Source organism: Cebus imitator, unplaced genomic scaffold (assembly GCF_001604975.1).
Source record: "Cebus imitator isolate Cc_AM_T3 unplaced genomic scaffold, Cebus_imitator-1.0 Scaffold31, whole genome shotgun sequence".
In the NCBI taxonomy this organism is placed as follows: Eukaryota; Metazoa; Chordata; class Mammalia; order Primates; family Cebidae; genus Cebus; species Cebus imitator.
The window spans coordinates 7,412,239-7,426,725 of NW_016107346.1; the positions used below are offsets into that span (position 1 = coordinate 7,412,239).

Consider the following 14,487-nt stretch of genomic DNA (forward strand, 5'->3'; position numbering starts at 1 on the left):
CAGGCAGCACTTCTCTCTCGCCTTGTTGCAGTTCTTTTTCAGGTTTCTTCTCAGATTCTCTGTAGCTCCCCCTCTCCTTCTTGCCTTGTGCTTCAGAATGATACTGAACAAGTGAATAGCCAGGAGCAGCTTCCCAGATGGAGTGACCTGGAACCAGGCACCTGGAGCAGAAGCCAGGCCCCTTGCTGCTGAGCCCTTTCAAGCTTAGCTTAACAACCCCCCATTGTGCCTTTGTTCCTTTTTGCCAGCCTGCTTTATTCCAGGGACAGAAGAAAGAACCTTCATTTTCTCCAGGGAGTGAGAAAGGTTGGGGGGAGTCATTCTGGGGAAGTTAAACTGAGATAGAAATGGGGCAACTCCCAACTACTTTCTCCCCCACCGACTGCCACTGTCAGTACATGAGTTGAACAAAATCAAAAAGGCATGGCAGGTGGCTCTTAACAGACCATTTCCTGCATCATCTCAGGCAGTTTGGCATCTCTCATCCAACCCCGAGCACGCACAAGCACACACACACACATACACAGAGAGAGAGAGAGAGAGAGAGAGAGAGTGCCCTTGGTGAGTACACAGAGGACACATGGACAAATGCTCCTGTCCTGGTTGCCCTCTGAAGCTAAATCTAGGTAAGATATTTGAATGTGAACAGACCATAGAATCCTCAACTGTCTCTAAATGAGGAGATCAAGCCCAGAGTCTGCCAGCAACAGGTTCTGTGGCCTTGCTGGCAGACTATGGTCTGGAATTCAGATCTCCTGATCTTCAGTTCACATTGAGCCATCCACATTCTCTGCACCCTACAAGGGCAAGGTGAGGAGAGTCAAAAGCAAGCCAGGCCCTGACTGCCATGGTTGGAAGATTTGTAGGGGGAGAGGCCTCTTAAAAACCCAAGAGATGAAACTTATAACCTTTCTCAGGCCAGAGAGAGCCTTTGCCTGGCAGTAAGGCTATCAGACTTACAAATTAAAATGGCTGCGCACGGTGGTTCACGCCTGTAATCCCAGCACTTTGGGAGGCCGAAGCAGGCGGATCATGAGGTCAGGAGATTGAGACCATCCTGGCTAACACAGTGAAACCCTGTCTCTACTAAAAATACAAAAAATTAGCCGGGCATGGTGGCATGCGCCTGTAGTCCCAGCTACTAAGAAGGCTGAGACAGGAGAATCCCTGGAGGGGATTCTCTGAGAACCCAGGGGATTCTCAGAGAATCCCTGAGAACCCAGGAGGCGGAGGTTGCAGTGAGCCAAGATCACACCACTGCACTCCAGCCTGGGCAAGAGTGAGATTCTGTCTCAAAAAAAAAAATTAAAATACAGGTTATTCAACTAAATTTGAATTTCAGATAAAAATGAGTAATGTTTTGGAACAAGTATGTATGTCCAAATATTGCCTCTGTCTGGCAATTCTATTCCCAAAGCACAGATTTTTGAGAAGTAGGGGGAGCAACCATAGCTGCCACAGACCCTTTTTTTATTTCCCTAAGGGTATTCAGAGAATACCAGCAGAATGAGACCCTCCCCTGATTTCCAGTTCAAAGGTTCAGTCTGAAGTCAACAGAGCACTAGGGAGCAACTGGGGAAGTCAGAGATGTAAATTGTTTGAAAACAGAAATTTCAAAACTTCTAACCCATACCACCTCTTTGCCATATGAATTTCTAGGAAAGTGAGAAATAGACTTGCCATGCTGGACAATCTGCCCCTTGGGAATGCCACTCTACGAAAGATGCCAAGCAGATTATCCTGAAAGTAGGTAGGTGCTCAAAACTTTTTCTTAAATGAATTAATTGATGCATGAATGAATGGATGGATGGATGAGCAAGCCAGGGCTGGAGCAGGGTGTCAGGATGCCCAACCTCCAAGAGACAGCACTCACATCCTAAATGGACATCTCCTCTTCTTTCCCAGCCCAGGCCTTAACCATCCTTCAGAGCTCAGTAGAATCCTCTCCTCCTCCAAAAGCCAGGCAAGCTCCTGGTTTTCACCCTCAACACAGGATATTTTTCATCACCTGATGGAAACTGTGGGCCTCACAGTTTACAGATGGGTGAAACGAGAGCAGGAGTCAGGGCACAGTGAAGTGCACTGTAGTGTGGGAAGCATGAGAGGCTGCGGGACACAGACAGTGTAGCTCTGGGGACCCCATGTGACTCCAGCCACATCTCAGTCTCTCCACGCTGCCCTGTGGTGCTCTGGGGTCTTGTGTCAACTGCTTTATTTCTCCATCAAAGGATTATCCTGCTGTCTCCCATGCACAGATAAACAATCTTCACCATAAAGCTAATGACACACATTTTCTTCTCCATGACTTCCCAGAAATCCCCTCTTATTTCCCTGACCACTCATCCTTAAGAATTAACTTCCAGGAAGTTCTTGCTAACTTCCATGCTATACCCAGGCTGGACAAGATGAACCTCTTCCAGCAGCAATGCATATAGATCTGCCTTTTTAATTTAATGCTACATAATATTCTGTTGTATGGATCAACCACGATTTATTTGATTGATCGCTTATTAACTCAAATGCCTTGTTAAATTCCTACCAAGAATGGAATGCTAGGGTTACAAAATTTAGTGAGACACAGTATCTATAAACAATGAATTCAGCGTGATGGGTAAGCTGACATTTAACAACTTGATATAGTTTGAATATTTGTCCCCTCCAGACCTCATGTTGAAATTTGATTCCCAATGTTGAAGGTGAGACCTAATGGAAGATGTTTGGGTCAGGAAGGCAGATCCCACGTGCCCTGGGGGCAAGTGTGGGTGTGTTCTCCTTCCGTGAGTTCCTGAGGAACTTGTTAAAAAGAGCCTGGCCACCAGGCACGGTGGCTTACATCTGTAATCCCAGCACTTTGGGAGGCCGAGGAGGGCGGATCAAGAGGTCAACAGATCAAGACCAGCCTGGCTAATATGGTGAAACCCCATCTCTACTAAAAATACAAAAGTTAGCTGAGCGTGTTGGCATGCACCTATAGTCCCAGCTACTTGAGAGGCTGAGGCAGGAGAATCGCTGGAACCTGGAAGGTGGATGTTGCAGTGAGCCGAGATCGCCCCATTGAGCTCCAGCCCGGATGACAGGGCAAGACTCCCTCTCAAAAAAAAAAAAAAAACAGCCTGGCATCTCCCCTACTCTCTCTTGCTTCCTCTCTCACCATGAGATCTCTGCATATAACCAGCTCCCTTTCACCTTCCATCAGGAGGGGAAGCAGCCTTGGCTTTCATCAGATGCCCAAAATTCCAGCCAGTAGAATCATGAGTCAAATACGCCTTTCTCAGCATTACTTACCCAGCCTCAGGTATTCCTTTAAAGTAATACAAACTAAAACAACTAACCATGATTAAACATAATCAGAGCTATGAGGGCATTATTAGACAAAAAAAAAAAAAAAAAAAAGCAAAAGCAAATAAAAATGGATCTGAGAAGGTCCTTAGTCAGCTCTTTCTTAAGAAAAACATTTTAAATGCCATATATAAATGATTTCGACTGTAAAATTTTAGACTCTTGCTGCTTAAAGTATATTCTGCAGACCAGCAGCATCAGCATCACCTGGGAGCTTGTTAGAGATGCAGATTCTCCCTCGAGACTGCAGAATCAGGATCTTCATTTTAACGAGATCCCCAGGTGATTCGTGTGCACATTACAATATGAGATGTACTAAGGTAAAAGATTTGTTGGTTTTTCCTATCTTGACCTCTTTCCCATTCCTTTACGAACACTAATTAAGCTAACTAATTTGATGGCAAATCTTATGAGGAATAATCTTTTGAAAATTGTCCAAGTGCTGTACATAAAATTAAAAAACTGTGAGTACAATACTGGATCTCACAGATAGCTCGTGGGATCCTTCGTATGTCCAAGCCTTTATCCACAGATGTATTATTCCAGCTCTTCAAGTTTCTAAGACCTTGTTCTATAAATTCCCAACTTTCCTCCTAATGATTCCTTGCTCATTTTAATTCATCATTCACATCCCTGATGTTGGGAACTGTGGAGGGTGGAAGATACCTTATCAGGAGTGCCAGCTTAGCTTATAGGTCTTCCTTAATTCTGAATTGTAAGTAGTACAATTCTGGAGGCTAGCTCAAAAAGATACTCTAAAACAAATTATCTGGACAAAAAAAAGAGACAAGAAAATGTAGATGTCTGGTCATTCAAAGACATTCTACATTAGGATGCTTCCTAAAGTGCTCAACATCACTACTTATCAGGGGACAGTAAATTAAAACTACAGTGAAATACGTCTGCACACATTCCAGAATGGCTAAAATAAAAGACTGATGAGATCAAGTACTGTAGAGGCTGGAGAGTAACGAGAACTCTCATACATGGAAGCATGAAGTGGTACAACCTCTTTGGAAGACTGGCAAACTCTGCTAAAATTAAACATGAATCAGCCGGGCATGGTGGTTTACACCTATAATCCCAGCACTTTGGAAGGCTGAGGAGGGCAGATCATGAGGTCAGGAGTTCAAGACCAGCCTGGCCAACATAGTGAAACCCTGTGTCTACTAAAAAATGCAAAAAAATTAGCCAGGCATGGTGGCGCGTGCCTGTAGTCCCAGCTACTCAAGAGGCTGAGGCAGGAGAATTGCTTGAACGCAGGAGGTGGAGGTTGTAGTGAGCCAAGATCACGCCACTGTACTCCAGCCTGGGCAACAGAGTGAGACTTCGTCTCAAAAAAAAAAAAAAAAAATTAAACATGAATCTACCCTGTGACTTTTTTCAGAATGTCATATAATTGGTATCAGCCTTTTCAAATTGGCTTCTAATAATATTCATTTAAATTTCCTCCATGTCTTTTCATTAATTTATAGTTCCTTTTTTTTTAACCAATGAATAATATTTAATTGTCTGGATGTATCACAGTTTATCCATTAACATACTTAAGGACATCTTGGTTGCTTCCAAGTTTGGGCAATTATGCATAAAGCTGCTATAATCAACCACAGGCATGATTAAGCATGGACATAAGTTTTTACCTTCTTTGGGTAGATAACAAGGAGTGTGATTGCTGGATCCTATGGTAAGAGTATGTTTCATTTTGTAATAAGCTCCCAAACTGTCATCCAAAGTGACTGTGCCATTTTGCATTCCCACTAGCAATGAACGAGAGTTCCTGTTGCCCCACAACCTCGCCCCCATTTGATGTCAGTGTTCTGGATTTTGGGCATTCTTATAGGTGTGCAGTAGTACTTTCATTAATTTTATAATAATTTTAAATTATTTTTAATGTAAATAATCCTTTTATTTTCCTGATATTAAATGTGTTCTCCCTAAGGGGAAGAGAAAGTTGGCCTCTGTTCCCAGGCCTCCCCATAAGAATAAAACATAAGGAAGAGCACCATCAGCCTGAGAAGACTATGGGAAAGGGATAGGGAGCATCTCCTCCTTCCACAACAGGTGGTTCCACCTTTTGGCCTCTTTCCCCTTCTTCCTCTCCCCTGTGAACCCCCTCTTTAACTGCCTCTCGGAGGCGGTTATAGTGTATAACACTGTGTATGACAGTAAGTATGCGCCAGACTCAACAGACCTTGCATGTACTTATTATATTATTTCCCCAGAACATTCAAAACATTTGAAAACAACTTTAAATACAGAATATATTTTAAGTGAGGTTGAGAAAGGGGGTGGCTACATAAAGAAACAGTGAAAACAGTTACCAGGGGGAGAGTGGTGGGTGGACAATTTAGCAACATGATTCCATTTCAGAGTTCTCTGCTGTTTGTGGGTGATATTATGTCACTGAAACTGTCATAGTTAATCCACAAGGAAGTGGGTGGTGTTAACACGGCCTTTAATGTGCTGCCAAGGATGTTTCACTAACTTGTGAATCCTGCAAGCGTAGAGAGTATACTGGTGGGCTAGTGGGGCTACTTCTCCAGGTCCCCGAAAGCAGTTGGAGATATATATACTCCATATAACGAGGGGGTGAGGACGGAAGGAATGTGAGTGGGCCTATAAAAGGGCAGCATGAGGGATTCTTGTGGTACTGAAATGTTCTGTATCTTGACTGTATCGGTGTCAATATCCTGATTGTGATATTGTACTACAATTTTTCAAAATGTTATTATAGGGAGAAACCAGCTAAAGGATATATTGAATCTATCATTTCTTACAAATTCATGTGACTCTACAATTATTTCAATATAAATGCATATATATGGAGTATATATATATATATATATATTCCTATACTGTGCATATATACATTTAGAACCACATCAGATAGTGTTACAATTTTTGATTCAAATGTAAAATATAATTTTTAAAGCTCAGGCAGAGAATGAAAGTCTATTGTAACCATCTACATTTTTGCTTACCTTGTTCTTTTCCTCCCCCGATAGTCCGTGATTTCTTCTTTTATCGTTTTGTTTCTGTTTAGATAACTGATTTAGCATTCTTTTAGGGTAGGCCTGGCCAATTGATTGTCTTTTTAAATTCAGCTTCAGGTCGTCCTTGGTTTTGGCATGATGAGTGATTTTTCTATTAAAATCTGAGCGTTTTGAAATTCTGGGTCTTATTTAAAACTCCTGTTTTAGTTGACGACTTCTGACACTGCTCCAGCAGGGAAGGGGAGAAGAGCACCATCTCTTTACTTTCACCTGTGGGTAGAAGTCCAGATTCCCCACTTGATCTCCACTGACACCTTATAAGGGGAGGATGGCCTTATTACTGCCAGGTGGAGGAGATACCCAGGCTTTCTAAGTGGTTTCCATTGACCCTGTGGTGTGAAGAGATCACCTCATTAATTCCCAGTGGAGAGGAAAGTCTGGGCTCCTTAATTTATCTGTTCTGACACCAACTTGTTTAGGAAGTATGCCAGTCATTTTATAGCCTGGCAAGGCTGAAAGTCTAGGCCCTCCATTCAATATTTGTTGGCAGGGCTGGGAGTGGGGCCATAATTTTTCGTGATGTTTGGCTAGAGTAGAACAGTTATTGCCTAAAATATGTCTATATTTCTAAGCTTTCCTGGTCCTTTGGCTGGAGAGAACAGACTTCACTTGGGTTTTTTTCTGTCTCTATTAACGTTTCCAGGTTGCTAGCTTCTTTACCTTCTAGTCTGAGATGTATGAAGCAAAAACCAAATAAACAAAACCAGGGCAGAAAACTCACCTCCTATCATATTTTGGGAAAAGTATATCTACATCTTCCTATAAGCAGAAATCCTTCTGCTTTTCTTTTTTTCCTTTTTAAATATTTGATTGACAAATAAAAATTGTATATATTCAAGGTGTACAGTATGATTTGATGTATGCATATGTTGATGTATGATTAACACAATCAAACTAACATATCCATCACCACCTATAGTTACTGTGTGTGTGTATCCATGTGCATGTGTGTGTGTTTGTCTGTGTGTGTGGTGAAGGCACACAAAAACTACTCTTGTATCATATTTCAAGTAAACAATACAACTATAGTTACCATGCTGTACATTAGATCTCCAGAATTTATTCATCATGTAATTTCAAGTTTATACCCCTTGATCAAAATCTTCCCATTTTTCACACCTCCCAGCCCCTGGAAACCACAGTCCTACTCTTTGCTTACATAAGTTTGACTTTAAGATTTCACATATAAGTGAGATCATACAATATTTGTCTTTCTATTGTTTGGCTTATTCTATTTAGCAGAATATTCTCCAGGCCTTTTCATGTTGCTGCAAATGGTAGGATTTTCTTCTCTTTTATAGATGCAGACCATTCCATTATAGATATAGATATTCTTTACACCAACAAATTGAATAACCTAGAAGAAATTGATACATTCCAGAAAACATATAACCTACAAAGACAAAATGATGCAGAAATAGCAAATCTAAACAGTCCAATTACTAGTAAGAAGACTGAATCAGTAATCAAAAACTTCCTAACAAAGAAAATCCCAGAATTGAAGGGCTTCATAGTTGAATTATACCTAGCATTTAAAGAAATAGGAAGTGAGTCACTCACTCACATCTCCCCAAAACCATAACAATTCTCCACCGATCCACAGACAAAAGTATTTCTGTAGGAACCATGGGATTTAGGTAGAAGGTTACAGAATCTTGGTGAAACTCAAAACCTGAGAGGGTCGTTTTGAGACTGCAGACCCACACCCAGTCTGCAGTCCTGCCAGTTGTGGTCCTGGGTTCAAACCCGGAAATGATTTCACTCCCTGAAGGGTTTGACTACAGCTCTGTTTGGCCTTGAGCCTATGATAAAAACCATCTGCCATGGGGTTCAGAGGAATAATGACCCTAGTGCCTCAGCAGAGAGACTCATCGGCCCATCAACATCGGTCTTGGCAGTGGACCAGAAAGTTACCCTGTAACTTGACTCCAGCCCTTCTCAGCTTTGGTCCCTGCTTAGTACTGCTTACACAAGAGCCCAGCAGGAGACTTGCTCATCTGAGCCACCAGCACAGGCTTGTCTGACTCCATCCCATAGCAGATCCTGAAGGGACCCTGTCTCAGCTCCGGACCCACTCTGCCATAACCAGGGAGTAATCCTGCCTATGCAGAGAAGAGCTCAGAGATTCCTGTGACTGTCACCTTAGTAGGCTTGCCACTCTCTATCCCATAGCAGAGCCTGAAGAGCCCCTGAAATTCAACTCTACCCCCCTCATTGGGAGCTACGCTGATGACACAGAGAACTTCTGGGAGATGTGCCTCTCCGTGCTAACTGGGCAAGCTTGCCAGACCCTATCCCACAGAGAATCCTTAAAGGGGTCCTGTCTCAGCTCCAGTTCCTCTCTGTAATAGCCTTAGCATTACCCCACCTATGCAGGAAACTCCTAGGAGATGCATCCAGACAGACTGGCTGGACTCTGATCCATAGCAGTTCCATCCCACAAGTTCCAGAAAGGGCTCTGAATGTCAGCTTTGGCTCCTCTTAGCTGCAATATGCAAACAAATCTGCCTACATAGGGAACTGCTGGGACCACTGTTGTCACTAGTTTAGGCTTGCTGACATTGGACCCATAGCAGATTCTGATTGGCCCTGAAGCTAAGTTTCAGCCTCTCCTAGCTGTAGTCTAAGAGCAGTTCGACCCAGGCAGGATCCTGCTGGGAGACATGACCATCTGAGTTTCTGCCTTAAGCTTGGCAATCTCTATTTCTCAGCAGATCTTCAGATGGCCCTGGATATTGGTCCTGACCATTTTCATCTATGGACTGAGAGCAGTTCTGCCTGCCTGGGAACTCAGAGAGAGGCATGTTTAATAGTGCCCCTGGAAGTTGATGCCCAGATCTTGGTCACATCGTGAATCTTGAAGTTGCCCTATAAATTGGCTCCAGTTCTACTCAACTGCAGTCTGAGAACAAGTCTGCTCACCCAGGAACCCAGTGGGAGACACCTTTCAGTGACCCCAGAGACAAACCTGAATATCTTGGTCTTGGATGTGGACCTGAAACAATCCTGTATCTCAATTCTAGCCCATACTGGCAATGAGCTCAGGTAATACAGACAGCCCAGGGAATCATCCAGTGATCCAACAGAGGCTCTCTCAGAGTACCAAAGGAAACCATACTCATCAGTGTACCTAGTAATAGGCCCACTATCTGCAAATCCTGAAGCTGATGCTTACGTTATCACCAACCCAAAAAACCAAGGTCCTAGAGACAGTCCAGTACCCAGGGACAAGACAACACTTGCACCAAATAACACTTGCACCCACTAAAACCTCTGGGAATAAGCCCTCCAACTGTGGTTTCTACTGGGGACCTAGAATCAGCCACATGACCTGGACCCAACACCACTCAATTGCAATCTCAGAGGCAATCCCTTCAGCCCAGAGACCTAAAAAGAAAAGACTTAAGCTCATCAGAGCCAGTCTTTAAGACTGAAAGAGAGATTTTTTTCCTTCAAATGCACACATGCCAATGCAAGACTATGCAAATAGTGAAGAATCAGGCAAACATGACACTACCAAAGGAAATCCATAAGGCTCCAATAACTGACCCTAAAGAAAAGAAGATATACAACTTGCCTGAAAAAATAATTCAAAATAATCATCTTGAAGTTCAGTGAAATATAAGAAAATATAAACAATTAAATACAATTAGGAAAACAATGTATGAACAAAATGAGAAGTTTAATAAAGAAATAGAAACCATAAAAGGAACCAAATAGAAATCCTGGAACTGAAGAATACAACAACAGAACTAAAAAACTTAATAGAGAGTTTGAACAGCTGACTCAATGATGCAGAAGGAAGAATTAATGAACTTAGGTCATTTGAAATGATCCAAGTAGAGAAACAAATAGAAAAATGAGTAAATAAAGCATAAGAGATTTATGAGGACCCTGTCAAACATACAAATATATGAATTGTGGAAGTACCTGAAGGAGAAGAGAGAAACAAGGAGGCAAAAAACTCAAAGAAATACTGTCGAAAACTTCATATCTTGAAAGGAATACAAACACAGAGATTTAAGAAGTTCAAAAGAACCCAAAGCAAGATCAATTCAAAAAAGAATACTCCAAGGTCAAAAACGAAGAAAGAATCTTTAAAAAAGCAAGAGAGAAGAAACTTGACACATACAAAGGATTTCCCATAAGGCTATTAATGGGATTGTCAACAGAAATTTTATAAGCAAAAAGGGAGTGGATTAAAGATATAAATGTAAGACCTGAAATCATAAAAACCCTAGAAGAAAACCACCTAGGCAATACCATTCAGGACATAGGCATAGGCAAAGACTTCATGACTAAAACACCAAAAGCAGTGGTAACAAAAGCCAAAATTGACAAATGGGATCAAATTAATCTAGAGAGCTTCTGCACAGCAAAAGACACTATCATCAGAGTGAACAGGCAACCTACAGAATGGGAAAAAATTTTTGCAATCTATCCATCTGACAAAGGGCTAATATCCAGAATATACAAGGAACTTAAACAAATTTACAAGAAAAAAACAAACAACCCCATCAAAAAGTAGAAAAAGGATATGAACAGACACTTCTCAAAAGAAGACATTTATGCAGCCAACAAACACACAAAAAAAGCTTATCATCACTGGTCATTACAGAAATGCAAATCAAAACCACAATGAGATATAATGGCAATCATTAAAAAGGAAACAACAGATGCTGAAGAGGATGTGGAGAAATAGGAGTGCTTTTACACTGCCTGTGGGAGTGTAAATTTGTTCAACCATTGTGGAAAACAGTGTGGCGATTACTCAAGGATCTAGAATGAGAAATACCATTTGACCCAGCAATCCCATTACTGGGCATATACCCAAAGGATTATAAATCATTCTACTATAAAGACACATGCACACATATGTTTATTGCAGCACTGTTCACAATAGCAAAGACTTGGAACCAACCCAAACGCCCATCAAAGATAGACTGGATTTTTAAAATGTGGCACATATACACCATGGAATCCTATGCAGCTATGGGAAAAGATGAGTACACGTCCTTTGCAGGAACATGGATGAAGCTGAAAACCATTATTCTCAACAAACTAACACAGGAAAAAAAAACCAAACACCTCATGTTCTCACCCATAAGTGGGACTTGAACAATGAGACCACATGGACACAGGGAGGAGAATGTCACACACCAGGGCCTGTCGGAGGATGAGGGGCTAGAGGAGGCATAGCATTAGGAGAAATACCTAATGTAGATGACAGGTTGAGGGGTACAGCAAACCACCATGGCAAGTGTATACTTATGTAACTAACTTGCACCTTCTGCACATGTATCCCAGAACTTGAATTATAATAAAAAAAAAGAAAAAGAAAAGGGGTACACATCCCCTAGCCTGCAACTTCCCACAGGAAAAATAACTTGAAACTATGAAATACGATAAAATTAACAAAAAGTATATTCCTTCATAGGCAGGCAAATTGTGAAACATAAGTTTCAATTCCATTTTTCAACAATCGAAATTATAAATCTTTCATCAAGATAGAAAAGAAAATCTAAGGCCACTTTTGCATACCCCAAATGTCATTCCAATTATTCCATCTCTGTGTCCCTGCATCATCTGACTTCATGTTGACACATGTGCATTCTACATTGCTGGGTTCACACATTTCATATTTTTCTTTCAACCATGAGACAGTTTAGGCATGTTTAGTTGTGATTTCTTTTCAGAATAAAATTTTTTGAAATAAAATATTTAGAGGTAAACTTAGAAAGTTTCTATGATTATATTATTTTATTGATAAAAGAAATAAGTGGGTCATTTGTCAACTCTCTATTCAACAAGAACTATTGTTGACTCACCCATCACCTACTTACCCACCAGTGTTTGTTTCTGGACTTTCTGCAGCACTGTCCTACACAGTAGTCATTAGCCACATGTGTCTATTTAAATTTTAACTAATTCAAATTAAACAAAATTTAATATTCAGTTCTTCAGTCCCCTTTCCACATTTCAAGTGCTCAATAGTCACATATAGCCAGTGGCTACTGTACCAGACAGCACAGATACAGAACATTTTCATCACAGAAATTTCTATTATATAGTGCTATTCTTGATCATTGGGAAAGAATTTTTTAAGATTAGAAAAAAAATCTTTCTGTTTTCTCCCTAGCGGCTCTCCTCCCTCACTCCATTTCTATCACTGCCTCTTCTTCTTACATGGATTCAGAATTCCTGGAAGAGATTGGACATGGTTCTCCAGGTTTTGTGGGTGTGAATAAACTTCTGAACTCTATAGCAATGACCCCAAAATTGTTATATTGTGTAGCCCACCAGTAAGAAAGCTCAAGCCACAATTGAAGAAATTTTTAAAGGATAACCTGAATAGGAAATAAACATTTAATACATGTTTTAATAAATTTATTAATAGTTCTGTTTATTATAATGAGTCATTCTCATTAAGATAGAATTATAATATGTTTATTATTTGGATTTTGAATTCAACATAATTGAGTCTCTTTTAATTTAAAAAGAAATTGACATTTTGCAATAAAATAATTTGAAGGCGTATTCTTTCAAGACTTGCTTTTGATTGCTGTCATAGCTAAAAAATACTTCTCATAAAAAGTAAATATAGTAAGGACATCACTACATTACTGAATGTGCTGCCCTAAATTGTGAAACTCATTTTTCCATCTCCTTCACCACCTATTATGCAAAGATTCTTGTTGACACTTGGCAAGTAAATGACCATGTTCCCTGATGTTCCTGCAGACTAATCATAGGGTGATGTGTTTTTAAATATTTAACAGTGTTTCTGTCCAAACCTACTGAAACACTCCATTTGGAAGCTTTTAAAACAGCTCAATAATTCTGTTCCCAGGTCTCCTGTCCTCATTGTTTTATTGTGGTAAAAACACATAGCAAATTGACCATCTTAACCAGTTTTAAATGTACAGTGCAGCAGTGTTAAGTATAGTTACATTATTGTGAGACAGGTCTCAAGACTTGCATTGTGCAGACGTGAAACTCTATACCTATTAAACAACTCCCCCTTTTCCCCCTCCCCTTTCTCTAACTTCGGGCAACTGCATTCTACTTTATGTTCTATAAATGTGACGACTCTAGATACTTAATATAGGTGCACTCACACAGGATTTGTCTTTCTGTGACTGCCTTCTTTCACTTAGCATTATGTCTTCAAGGTCCATCCATGTTGTAGCATATGACAGGATTTTCTTCCTTTTAAAGGATGAATAATATTTCCTTGTGTGTGTATGTGTGTGTATATGTATATGTATGTTTTATATGTATGTGTGTGTGTGTATATATATATATATTTATAAAACATTTGTTTATTCATTCATCCATCAATGAACATTTGGGTTGCTTCTACCTCTTGGCTATTATGAATAGCACTACTATAAACTATAAACATGGGTGTGCAAATATTTCATTGAGACTCTGCTTTCAATTCTTTTGGTTATATACTCAAACGTGGGATTACCAAATCACATGATAGCTCTATTTTTTAATTTTTGGGAAGCCTCCATACTAATTTTAATAGCAGTTGCACAATTTTACAATCCTACCAACAATGCACAAAGGGTCTAGTTTCTCCACATCTTTGCCAACCCTTGTTATTTTCCAGGTTTTTGATAGTAGTGTCTAATGGGTATGAGGTGACATCTCATTGTTTTGATTTGCAGTTCTCTGATGATTAGTGACGAGCATCTTTTCATATGCTTGTTGAACATCTGTATGTCTTCTTTGGAGAAATATCTATTCAAGTCTTTTGCCCATTTTTTAACTAGGTTACTTGATTTTTGTTTTTGCTGTTGAATTATAGGAGTACTTTACATATTCTGGATATTAGCCCATTATCAGATACATGATTTACAAATATTTTCTCCTATTCATAGGTTTTCCTATCACTCTGTGGATTTGTGTACAGTTCAGCAGTGTTTTTTGTTTGTTTCTTGTTTGCTTCTTTGTTTGTTTTGAGACAGACTCTCGCTCTGTCACCCAGGCTGGAGTGCAGTAGTGTGATCTCAGCTCACTGCAACCTCTGCTTCCTGGGTTCAAGCAATTCTCTTGACTCAGCCTCCTGAGTAGCTGGGATTACAGG

At 40.4% G+C, this 14,487-nt stretch overlaps 1 long non-coding RNA gene across 1 annotated transcript in view; it reads left to right on the forward strand.

Moving 5' to 3' along the window:
* Window positions 1–14,487, forward strand: part of LOC108300990 — a 27,321-nt gene continuing 12,834 nt past the window's right edge. The window contains exons 1-2 of the long non-coding RNA XR_001823685.2: window positions 1–626; window positions 1,660–1,750. This is a non-coding gene — a long non-coding RNA (uncharacterized LOC108300990). The remainder of the gene's footprint in view (window positions 627–1,659; window positions 1,751–14,487) is intronic.